General features: G+C 43.7%; 1 protein-coding gene across 4 annotated transcripts in view; it reads right to left on the reverse strand.

Annotated features, from left to right (window-relative positions):
• Window positions 1-13,490, reverse strand: part of plxna1b (plexin A1b) — a 185,459-nt gene that overhangs the window by 61,818 nt on the left and 110,151 nt on the right. The window lies entirely within an intron of this gene.

A 13,490-nucleotide genomic window follows, 5' to 3' on the forward strand; every position in this document is an offset into this window, starting at 1 on the left:
GTTTAGATCATCTGAAAGCAGCCCGTCCACTGGCTCACACCACTGAAGTACACCACCCTGGAGGGCGTGTGCACCCATGCATGGATGTGTGAGACAAATAAGTTTCTCAATGTGCACTTCAATTAATTAAATATGTTCCTGCGAGTTTACTGAACAAGAATAAGACAGGACAGTCCGCTCGGCGTGTAATGTTTCCTAGATATGCATTAGTGCATGTGCTGGAAGAAATGAAGTCATTACGACGCTCATGCCACGATTTGGCAGCGATGCAGATCTCAACAACACAGAGAAAGAGGGAGAGAGTCCGGGAGGTCGGACAGAGCTTATACAACATTAGTTAAAGCTTGGGTGGAACCAGTCCACCCTGCACCATAATGTTTGAGCCAAAAGCATAACAAAACAAATCACTGCTGACAAATCCCACATAATAGGAGACATGTGGAGGGGAAAAAACACAAACTGGATCTTTTTATGTAGGGGTACAGGCCTTAAAAAGTGTCCTTGTATCAGAAGTGTAGAAGAACCTGAAACAGACTTCACAGGATCTTGACCAGAGAATAGAATAATAAGAGAAAAGGACAGGAAAAATAACAAAATTCCTTGTGAAATATTGACTTCACAAACTGCACCGTGCGCCCTCTACTTTATTTCTCGATGTAGCTCTTCCTTTAAGCAGATAGTTGACTCCCCTGCCAGTGAATTTTTCTTTCTCCTCCTCTAGCTGTAGCTGTTGTACATTAGAAGCTACAGCGTCTCCCCCAGGGCCAGAACACAATGCGGGAGTTTGTTCATTAGCCTGCTTAGCCCTGGCCTTGTGTGTCTGATCACACACAAACACATGCACAACACATAATGAGAGAGGGGAATACTATAGTAGGAAGAAGCGGGCTACAGAAGACCTGATGTATAATCAACTAGGAGGAGAGCGGGTGAAGGGAGGGATGGTGCGGGGGGGGAAATGGATGCCTCGGAAGGAGGGAGTGAGGGAGGGAATGGTGCAGGGAGGAAAAAGGAGGGGGGATGAGGGACAGTTGGGAGAAAGGGAGAGAAAATGAGACGGGAAGTGAAGGCAGAGCAGGCGAGTTTAATTGGGAATAGAGCAAAGGGTAAGAAAAGCTGTTCATGCGAGGACAGGAAAAGAGAAATGGAAAGACTAAAAAATAAGAAGAAAAGATATTAAACAGAAGAACCAAAAGTAGAAGTAGAAGACATTTTAAAGTGGAAATGAAAAGAAGCAAGGAGGCACCTCTCCCATCTCTTTAACCATCCATCCAGCTTCATCCACAACATGTACCAAGCCTCCCTACTTAATTAACTGCCTGGAGTCTGAGACAGCGCTTGAAAATTGATGGAAGGGGCAAGAGATGGGGTGAGATGGGGAGAAAGAGAGAGAGAGAGAGGGACAGACATACAGACAGCAAGAGACAGAGAGAGAGCAAGACAGAAGGAAGCAGAGAAGAAAGTTGAGACTGATTGGCAGTTGTAGCTTTTGAAGTCCTGTCTCGATGAAAAGAATGCTCGTATCAGAATCTGCGGGCTTGCATCGTCCACGGCGCCAGAAGAGAGAAAAAAAAAAGAAAGGTTGCAGCATCCTGCTGTTAAAGCTAACTTGTAGAAGCCAGTGTGTCAGAAGCTGGCATAGCCTGTGGCACAAGCTGCAGCTAACCAATGTTTTATTCATCCGTCCATCGACTTTGTGTCGGCCCGGCTGTCTGCTTGTCATTTGGTCTGGAAGTCATCTTTCTTTATTGTATCCTTTTACTTAATTCACACCTCTGTGTTACTGCTTTTTTTTTTTTTAAATACTAATATCTGGTTCAATAAAGTTGCATGAAGAATACACACATCAGATTTATAGAGCAGTGATCAAGCTTATCATAGGTAACATACCAGGAAAAGAAAACAGGCTGTCTGGGAAGTATGTAGGATCTATTTTAAAAAGTTTAGGCTCACATTATTCTGAAAGTTAGTACCTTATATTAAAGACTTAAAGTCTTTAAAGTGTAATAGAATCCCACAGCACATTAACCAGTGGTGGGAAACAGTAGTTCACAGACAATGTATTGTAAGAGTAGAGAATTTACACTACATGAAGCCGGCTCTTTCCCAAATACAAGATTATACGGCCTTCCAGAGAGAATGGAAGGTGGTTCTGAGAAAGACGTGGAGGAAGGGGAAAAGAGGATATTGAGGGACAGGAAGTGGGATAAAGAGAAAAGTGCTCTGCTGAGAGGAACTATTCCATCAGTATTTGTGACAGGTGCCAAAACAGTTCAAAGCTTGCATTAGTGCTACAAAGTGCAGAGTACAGTGGAACAATATTTCACTGGGGGAATTCGTTTGAAGCTGGAAGAGATTTTTTTTTTCTCCTCATTTCCTCCCCTTTTCCGACTTCTCGGCTTTCTATTCATCTGTGAAGACGGATGCTGTGGTTTTCTTGGCCAGATGGGACACTCCTTCCGGGTGACCAAGAGGAGAGGAAAAGAGAAGGTTGTGTCTGTGTGTGGGTGTAGTATTTTTTTGTGTGTGTGCCTGTGTACAACCTGTACATGTGGGATTGGGTGCGTGCCATAAATGCCTCAGGAACGTTTGCAGGTATTAGATATTCTGATTCAATTAGATGTTAGCAAAGTTTGCAAATGGCCGAAAGCTTTTCTGTGCATCCAGAACAGGACCCCTGTTTGTGGAGAACAGCAGCTCACTTCATCATAAGGATCACTTGATCTCTCTGTACTCTAACTGGTAAGCTGCATCTTCAGTCAAGTCGTACGTGTCGTGAAGTGGAAAAGATGCGTGAAGGAATGCACGCCACAGATGGTTTCTCCGCACAAGAACACAGCGCAAAAACATCTGCTCAGTTTTGAAATTTTGATGTCTGTCTTTGTGTTCTGACATCTTCATAATCATTTTAGCACCGGCAGATGTGGATGCCGCAGAAAACTGCCTCCGTTAAAAATGTTTTTGCTTCTCAAGAATGGTAACAAACACGAGTCATTTGCAACTGGACTGGGCTCTGAGAGTGCGGACTCGCGTTTTCAGGACGTAAACAAGTGTATATGTTATAAAGCGTGTGTTTGGGATGGCTAACGTCCAAATCTCCACTTTCTGTTCAAGTAGCCAGAGGCTTTCTTTACCTCTCCATATTTGTTTTCCCTCAAAGGACGCTGTTAGCTTTTCTGCCTAAGGCTAGTGATGCACTTTCCATTCTTTAACACTAAAGGCATATATAATTAATATATTATCAAGATGTACTGCATGCATTACTCCACTTACTACTACCTTTATTAAATTTCCTGCACGCAGAATGAAAGGGAAAGGTTTTACACTGACTGCGCTAGCAGCTGATACATATTTTAGGAACAAGTTTATTTAATTTCCGTGCCTCTGTATATCCTGGAGACGATAATAAATCAAAACTCATCATTCCTAACAATAGCATTCTTTTAGTTTGACCTCATTTTTTTGACATCTTACTGCAGATGCCAGTTTTGATTGAATGCCGCTAAGGGCTTTCTCAAAGGACAGCAGCTGCTGTTCTAGGTTTAGTTTGGTCTAATATATTCCTTCCACCATTTTCAGTAGGCTCTGATATTTACCGCACCAAAGTGTACCACACCAAATTAAATGGTTTAGGAAAAAAATTTAAATAAAACCAGTGTACGGCACAAGGGGGGGGTGAGATAATCTCTTCTCGCAGGTGAGCAAAACACCTTTTAACATCCGCCAAGAGCAGATAATGAGACAGTCTGCAGGAAAGTGTGCGCTAGTGTGTGCGTGTTCATGCAGATATGTAGAAGGTGAGAGATTAAAATTAAGACATAGATGGGTGGGGTAGAGGGAGACAGAGAGCGCAGAGTGGGAAGATGAAGGCAAAAGCGAGACGCTATATAAATAAATAAATGTATTAAAAAGCCAAAAGAGTTCTGAAGGCTTTGGCATAGCCTGACAAGATATAAATTAATAAAGCTCCAAAAACACTGCGCATATGTAATGAGGCGGATGTCTGGTCGTTTTTTTTTTTTTTTTTTTTTTTTTTTAAGCCCTCCCCATCCTCCCCCTCATGTCCATTCATAATTAATTAGCCGCCTCTGTGATGTGGGGACTATAGATCAGGGTGGTGAAAAAATAACACGCTAAATAATGAAGTAAAGCGATATGGAGAGCCTGGGGGAGAGATGAGATGGCATGGTTGGCCACAGAGGAGCTATGGGGGCACACTGGTACAAATAAGAGGGACAGTGTGTGTGTGTGTGTGTATGTGTGTGTTGTGTGTGTCACAGGGGGCTGACAAAGGAGTATATGAAAAGTGTCGAATGCTCCCCCACCGCCTGTCGACAAGCCCCCCCCCTCCCTCCCGGCTTTCTGACAGAGCTCTCATGTAGGAAACCAAAGAGCCGCGTGCAGCCTTGAACTTAAGATTCCCGTCTATGCCTTGGTACAACCCATTATACATTAATGAATGGCCGTGAGTAGATCCTTTCATCCAAAGGAACATGCCTGACATGGTGTGTCACATGTTTTGCCGGTGTGAAATTCACACATCAACCTAAATCTAAAGGTTAGATCGAAAACATCTAACCTTTGAATGTGTGTCACCCACTTCCAGCGAACTAATAAATAATGCTGGCTGATAAAGCCAACACAGTAATAATTAATAATAAGCAGTTGAACTGGTTTTGTAGCAGAATGGTAATGTTTTCTATAAATGAAGTAAGTAAAAGACAAATACAAACTACAGACAAACTGAGGACAGCAGTGAAATAAAGTGTGGGTTAATAGGATTTTCTTTCTTGTCTTTCAGATTATATATGTTTGCTTTATTTGTTGAACATAACGCGGATTTTATTGTAGTTTTTTGCTAACATTTTGAACCATTATTAATGTTAATGGGAGTCTGCTTCATTGCCTAATTGATATAAGCCGTCTAACAACATCCCGTGACATGTAATACATCATACTGTCAACTGAAGGTCCCCGTATTGTCTTTTCCCCTTGTCTTCTGTGGACCAGCTGGCCAGCAGCCATGTCTTTATGCAAGTGTGTATTTGTGGGTATTTGTATACTTCATATTAGGCACAGCAATGAGAGGAACAATTAAAAAAAACAAAAAAACTAATCATTAATCACTGGCGATGAAGATCAGAAGAGGAAGAGTGTGCATGTGTATTAATGAAAATCTACAAGCATGTCGTTAGCAAGAGTGCAGCTGTTACTGTAAGTGAATATTTACCTAAGCTGCAGGGCGTGGTTCATACACGGAAATGCGCGCATGTGTGTGTGTGTGTGTGCGCGTGAGGCATGGAAGCATGTGTGTGAGCAGAAAGTTGGTGCAGCCTCATTAGCAGGCAAAAACCAGAAAGATGTCCTGTGACCAACCAGACACCTACCGTGGGGGAGGGAGGGAGGGAGAAAGTGTGAGCGAGAGTGTGGAACAACTTAATAAGGCAGCAACATGTAGAACAGTGCGGGAGCGAGGGAAGCAGGGGAAGAAAAGGGACTTTGAACCTTGAAAGGGACTGTGAGATTGTCTGCCCACGCCCTTCTTTCCTAGCAGAGTAGCGATGTAGAGAGAGAGAGGGAGAGAGAGAAAGTGATGAGTGAGAGCAGAGGAATGAAGGAGCACAGAAAGGAGAATCTGAATTAAAGCGAGATGCAGGGGAACAGTGTGACATAAATGTTATTCAGCGTGGATTATCAAAGTCAAGTCAGAGCAGGAGCTTGGCTGATTCTACCTACATATATGTTCCTCCTATACCGTACTAACACACATACGCACAAAGACTCCGTGCTTTGATGTACCACTCGGGCACACATGCATGTTGATTTCATCTCCTAATCCCTTATCCTTGACTTAGAAGGCAAACCTACACAGTTTATCCCCTCGACACACATGGCGCAGTATGCCATAAGACAATAAAAGGCGGCGGTGTGAGAATATTTTTTGACGAAGCGTCTTTTTGTTTCTCCTTATGGATTTTCATAGAGAAGAGGGGGAGGGGCGGGTGCGCTTGGCACCCCGTTATCAGTCTAACCCAGATATGTCAGCGGCAATCAAACCTTGTGCTTTTCAGCTTTTCAAAGACGAGCCCTGATTTCAGCGGTAGATACGCTCTTCTGTATGTGGCTCTTCTCCGGAGACAGCGTGGTTATTCAGAACTAGCACGGATTAAATTGTGAGTTTTGCAATTAAAAACAAGTGGGCAGACAGTCCAAAATGATGCGGTGTCCACTTTTGCTTGATGATTAACTCCACACCATTTGGTACATAGACTGCTCTGAAACAGAAAGGCTGATCATCAAAGGTTAGCTGATAATATGCAAGTGAACAGTGTACCAGCAGTAAAGGCACTGGATTTTTCTCTGCAGTATTCCCGAGTATGAGATATGAAGAAAAGGCGGGGTAAACACACACTTAAAAAACCGACGTAAGTTTCAGCACTGTAGTCGGTTTCATTGTCTTGAACTACACTGAACATCCAATCTAAGAACATCAGGGAAGTGTTTTTTTCCTCCAATAACAAGCTATACAGTCATAAACATAAATTATAATACATGTTAAAGTGCTTTATAGCTTAATGCAGCATCGCTAAGAGGACCACCTCAACACACTGCCTTTGCTTGTTCACACTGAGCCAAACAAAAAGCCGCCTCACGCTGCGTTTCCAGATTGCTGCCAATGTTCTAAAACCAGAGGCGTGATATGCAACACAACCGCACCAGTGTATAAGTGTGTTGTGCGTCGCAGAACCAGCTTTAAGGGCCTGTTCGGACCTTGAATTAAGATCAGATCTGGGCTATCCAATCCCAGGACACCCCCAGGACGCACCGAGATCACCGTTTCGTCTCCATACCATTTGCATTGATTGATGAGGCAGAATAAAGCTGCAACAGTTCCGCCTTGGGTCAAGTTTTAAATGGAACCCAGTAAAACGCTAATTTGACCGGAAACAATTTATGCATTGTTTCTTTTTAAATATCTTATGCAAACTGAAAATACTGCATGCCAGTTCCTTAAAAACAAAAAAAAAAAGGTTTATCACAATGAAATAAAAACCATTATGTGACCAGCCTCTTCAGTTCAGCCATTTAGCAGAGAAAAACTAAGGGAATGATGGTGCCTCATCCGCTTGGAGGCAAGCTTTACAAAAAAAGAGTAAATTACTAGTTCCTTTCTGGATCTATGGGGTGATGTGTTAAACCTTTATGTTGTGAGAAAAACAACCCCCTTTTACAGCCTTAAATTCTGAGCCAGTGCTCTGCTAGCCATCTCCACGTCTCAGAAGTCTGCATGTAGTGGATAACTGACCATTTGGGTTTCCTTGGGAGCGCAACGGTGTCAGTAAAATGGAGGCTGGAACAAAAATCGGTGACGGCCGCTTTACTAAAACAGCATGGTGAAAAGCCCAACATGACAGACACAGTGAGCTGGTCTTGTGAGATTGGACGGCGCAGCACTCTGCAGGATTTTTTTTCTCCTGCCTCTCTTTTTCTACGCCTCTCCATCCCAGCAGGCGAGATGCTGTTTCTCAATCACAGTCTCCCTACTTTTCTGATCTGCCTCCACTACTGCCTTCACTTCGCGGTGTTGTTCCTTCATCCCCAACTGCCGACATCTTTTTTTTTTTTTACGGTGACTCTGCATTTATCTTTATCTCCCATTGACGAGCACGAGGGTTGGTGGTGAAAATGCAATATTCATCTGCGTTCACCATTAGGGTGGCTGGCTGTGAGGGCTACGGAAATGAAGATTTAATACAGCCTGAATAATTAAACCACTGGGACTTGTGACTGACACGCGCTCACGCAAAACCCCCCGTGTGTGCGTGGCCAGCAAACCCCCGTGCATCTATCATGTCGTGGTATTCCTGTGGGTGTGCCTGTGTGTCCATTTGTGTCACTCTTTGCTTCACATTAGCTCTTCATTAGGATTTTGCTGATATTGTTTCCAGTGTTGCAGCTGGAGTGTTGGCACGGCTAGGGGAGATACCTGCTGAATCAGAGGACCCTGCTGGGTGGCAGAGGATTACACCAAGGTGACAATACCCGGGCAGCAACATTATACTTTACACTTTGAAAAATACTTGACAAATTGAAATTGTGAGTACTGAGCGGTGCTAACTGCTTCACATTTTCTCAATGTCATAGCAGGATTAACACTTTTCAGCCAATTAAGAAAATGTCCTTTGAATCTGTAACACTTGATGCAAGCCGCATTTGCTGAACTCTTCCATAAATATAATCCTGCTGTCCTTGTGTAGTAAGCATCCTTCTTAGGGTATGACAGACTGCTCTCTCCACAGTGCCTCCCAGCCAAGGCGTACCATCCTCCCTCCCTTCTGTCTCTGCAAGACTGAGTATGGGAGTTTTAGGCAGAGATCCTCCGAGAAACATAAGGGAGAGCTCGGACAGAGGGGGGGGGGGAAAATAAAGAAAAGACGAGTATGGGACAGCGAAACTAAAAATAGCCACAGACCAGGAGAGCTGAAACATCTGCGTGCATATGTGACAGACAGTGCGTGCGTTGTTGACCTACGAGCACATCTGTGTGAGCTCACCACAGTGACACCCGGGGCAGAGATTCAAGTCTCTCCTGTTGCTTTGTTCCTCTTGTGCACAACACTATGATTGTGTGGGAAACTCACAGGAAACTCACTCAGAAGGAGAGAGTTTGCTAAAACACCTGATAAAAATCCACACTTTCCCCGAGGTGGAAATGCAACTTATGAATCAAGTGTCTGAGCAGATTCCGAGGGAAGCTCACAAAAACAAGCAGGGTCAGAGGGCTCAAGGGGAGGTGCACCGCTACCACACCAAGGGTTAAATGCTGGCCGGTCACGGTCTGACTTAGAACCATCTGGCAAAGAAGGCGTGTGGTTACTTCAGCCTGTCGCCTCCACTTCCTCTCCATGTTCCCTCTCTTTCTCTTTCCCCTCCCTCCCCACCAACTATAGGCAGCGTTTGGAAAATAATCTGCGTCACTCTGAATGTAATCTGCAGCTCGTTACTGCCAGAGTTTCTCTACTTGCCCTTGTCGTTCTTTCTGCATTTTTTTTTTTTCTTCCCTTCTCTTTCTGTTTGCATCTGGTCTCAATTACGATCCCTCTGTCCCTCTTTGGTTCGTCTCTGGTGATATAAACACACCGCTAGAAGGACTGCATTGTCTTTGAGAACCACACGAGGGATATTACATCCCACCTCCACCAATGTTCTCATTTATTTGTTCCCTCTGCACAACATTGTTTATTTTTTATTAAATATGGCTTAGGCATGTTTCCTGTTCCTACTGAGCAGAAACACACATGTGGGTGTGTGTTTACGTGAGCTTGCTTTGAGCTACATGGTGCACTTAGGTGGAGAGTGCAATTAAATGGACTAGCTAAGAGAAGAGCAAACAAGAAAAAGCAGTCTATATGAGAAGAGGAAGTTATGAGAACAGATGATGTAAAACGGTGAAAAGACAGAAAGAATGGAGTCTGCGGACCGTGACAGTCGGAAGAAAAGACAACAACACTGTCGAAACATGATTTGGAGGAAGGCACTGCGTGGGAATAGAAGGGAGGGAAGAACATAAAGGATGATGAGGGGTGAAGACAGATATTACTAACAGATAAAGACACCAGGAGGGGTGAAGGAGGAAAAAAGGAAACGATGGATATTATTCAACCACTCGCCCACTTCGCCCTCCCCCTCACCCATATGCCCCCTGCAGCCCTGTGCTGCTGGTTGTGCTTTGTCCTGATAAGAACCGGTGACAGTCGGGCACAAACACACACTGAAGCAGTAACAGACAATCACGAACGCACGTCCGTGCACACAGCGAGGCCCCTCAAGCAGCCTTGGCCCACAGTCTGTGGGATGTCCTTTTCTAGAGTGTGTGTGTTCTGCTCAGTGTCTGAGTACCAGCCAGGGTAAACACAGTGTGCCAGAATGTCACGGTCCGGGGCCTTCACACCTCCATCACAAATAACCCTGTCAGCCATGGATTGTGTGTGCAAATGAACACTACGCATGTGTTTTTGTGACTGTTTAAGAATGTGTGGGTAGGCTGTATGCTATAATTGTGTACTCGCTTGGTTAAGGGTGTGTGAGAAGACAGCGCTGGAGAAAATGTGTCGGTCTTTTGTTATGCTTTGTTCAGAGTGCAGCCTATATGGAGCCGCTCTTGTTAACGCAATGCTATGTTCAAGCAGCTGACATTGAAAGTGTGTGGATGCGTCTATTAGCACAGCTGCTGAGATATTCTGATCCACACACTCTTACCCGTTTCATGTATCTGTACTCCATGTTGTTCTTTTTAGGTGGGTTAACATAATAGCTGACACCCTGGCAAGCACACACACGTTCAATTTCTTTCCAAGAGTAGAAGATAATACCACAGTCATAGGTCATTAGCTAAGGGTGATTAGCTAAGCTAGGTAATAAGACAGGAAACAGATGGAAAATTTGTTGACTTATTTTGTGGTTGACATCAGCAGCTAGGGCCACATTCACACAGGCATTAACATTCTTATTAGGGGATCCAATCACAAGTGGACAGCTCTAAGTACGTCTGCTCACACCTAGTGTTAGAATGCGTCAGCACTTATGTCTCAAGTGACCACTATTGATCGATCTCAGTTCTGTGCTCTATATATAAATAAACACCAGCATCATTTAGCACACATTCGCGCCGCTTTTAGGACCGCTATATGTGGCCCAGGCCGCCTTGAAATGTGGTCTTAGCAAACGGATCTCCGTGCGTCTTCAAAGTCCCTTGTCCCTTGTAATCGGATCACCCAAGATGCCTGGTGGTAGAAAACACCTAGTGCGCAAGTTTCACCGTGCTGCATCCAGCCATACACATAAAAAAAGTGCCAGAGAAAACAGTGTAAAGTTGTTTACTTTCTCACATCCGCACAGTCGGCCAATCAATGCCTCTAGTGGGTGCGAATGTTGGATTGTCGTTTGTTTGCCCCAAAAAGATCTTGGGGGTATTCTGACAAAGCACCATAAACACTAAACCGCTGGCTCCAGCTACATATTTACCACAAACATGTGGGTGTGGTATCGATCTTCACATCTTACTCTCACTAAGAAATCAAAAAAGACTTGTTTCCCAAAGTTTTTACTACTGATTTAAGGTTTTAAGGATAACGATGGGGAAGCAGGCAGATATAGGAAAAGAGGAGGAGAAACACGACTCCTTTGAACGCTTTTTACATCCATTGAAGGGGACAGAATAAACAGAAGGAGTGGAACGTGTTGAATTTATGAAAGAGTGAAGAATTCATCACTAGAGTCACACATTCCATGTTACGCGGATGTGGAAGGCACACCTATAATGAATGTATGAGAGGAAAGAGATTGTGCAGCTTCTGATTAGGTATACAGGACCAGAGAGCAGAGAACAAAGATAAGTGTTAAAAGACAGCATAGTATTTACAATGGCTACTGCCTGAAACTTTGACTACATATGGAAATAAGACAAGGGATCTGAAAGATCCACCAGTCTTAAGTCTTTCCCACAATCTGGCCCTAAACCCAGTACAAACAATATAAAGACTTCTCAAAAACTATGGCATACAATCTGTCTGTTGTATGTTAAAGTAAAACTTATATGATAAAGAAAGTGGAACACTGAGAGAGAGACGGGGGTTGAAGGGGGAAAAAGGAAAAAGAGACAGCCAAAGAGTTTCAGGGAGAAAAAGCCACGTTGAATCCACAAATCTCAATCACGTTAACTACCGCCTTGATTGCTCGTGTGAGACTGAGCCTTGCTTTGCAGCAAAACAAACACGTAAGCATGTCTTAACATAGATGAGCCCAGTCACCCCGAACCTTGCCTGGCACTCATCAACCGTTTCTCTCTGGGGGTGCAGAAGGAAAGGCAAGACAGGGGGAGAGAAATAATGGAGAAATGTGGAGTAAGAAATGGCAGTCGAGTTCCTCAAAACAAGGAAATCAGACATTTCCCTAAATGAGGCAAGAAATAATTCAGCAAGGAGCCCTTCCTTCCTTGTTTTGCCTTGGTTTCCCCCTCTCTCCAGCTTCTTTGTTTTTATAATAACTCCTACTTCTCTCCTGCAATTTTCCGCCCGGTCGCTCCTTAATTCCAGACTTTGTTTGTTGTGCCATTGGAGGCATTGTTGATTCATGCATATTTGATTCGGAAATGTCACTCATTATTTTTATTTCCTCCCTGATTACTCTGTCTATCCATTTCTTTCCCTCTCTTGACACAGTGTGTTCACAAGAATGAACATTTTTACTTGATTTTGTTCCTGTTCTTGTCCTTTAATTTTTTTTTATTCCAAAATCACAAAAAAAAATGCATTCTCCACAATGTAATTTGGTTGAACAAATTACAGATGGACAAGATAGTGCTGGAGAGCTGGTTGTGTGAGAAGGAGAACACAAAGTAAAGGAGGGGGGGGAAATAGTCCTCATCTGCAACACGCCGATCCTCTGGGTTACCATGGTAACACAAGATTCAGATACTGTCAGATGAGACGAGGAGGGGGGAAAAAAGTGGAATGGAATTAAGGTTAGAGATGAAAGAAATCTTTGATATTCAATGCTTTAATTATTGTCTTATTTGGTATAGTGATATCTATGTGTATTGATTTTATCGAAGCTGCAATTTTGGTCAAAAATGGAAGAATCAGAGGGAAGCAGAGGAAGAAGGACGGTTGATTATGTTGGTCTAAAAAAGGGAACTTCACACATTCAGAATTCATCTGTCAGCCTTGGTCATTTGACCAGCTGGTCTCGTCTTCCCTCTCTGCTCTACCGTCTAGTCAGTTCGACACCACTCAGAGCACAGATTCATGCGGGAGGAACAGCCACCTCTCAACCCTGCGTGAACACTTCTATCTGGCCTTTCATCACCGTCTGAAAATGAGTCTTATCCAATTCCATCTACTGTGTTCATCTACAGATGAGAGAGCGGTAAAGGTCTGAGTAAAATTTCTGCTATCAGGGGAGCTGATTTCACTCTTATGTTAAACAGCGCTATTTGTATTCAGGATAAAGCTTGAGAATTGCAAAAAGGGATTGTCTGAAGTCTAAATTAAGGCTGTAACCACATGTGAACATAAATACACGTCCCTGATGGCATGCAGATCCACTTCACCAGCAACTAAAGAGCTAAAACCACAAGGAGCTGTTTAGACAGAGAAGCACATTTCCGTGCTTTTTTTTTAATTTTTTTTTTTTACTTCCTTTAACAATATGTGTTCCGCACGGCGAGCATAGAAGGTGAGGAAAAGGAGGATGCGAGAAAGAGGGGGTGACTGAGCATCAAAGTGGTGAGAGATGAGGTAGACAGAGAGATGGGCCCTGGAGAGGAGAAGGATAAGCCTAGCCTACAGGAAGAGCTGTACTTGTTGGGGCATTGAGAGCACAACTAATGGATATGGCAGCTAAGAGAAGGATGATAAATGACTTTGTGTATGTTTGTGTGTGCGCGCGCGCGTGTGTGTGTGTGTGTCACCATGAGAATGTTTACAATT

This window comes from Chelon labrosus (assembly GCF_963514085.1).
Source record: "Chelon labrosus genome assembly, chromosome: 4".
Taxonomy (NCBI): Eukaryota; Metazoa; Chordata; class Actinopteri; order Mugiliformes; family Mugilidae; genus Chelon; species Chelon labrosus.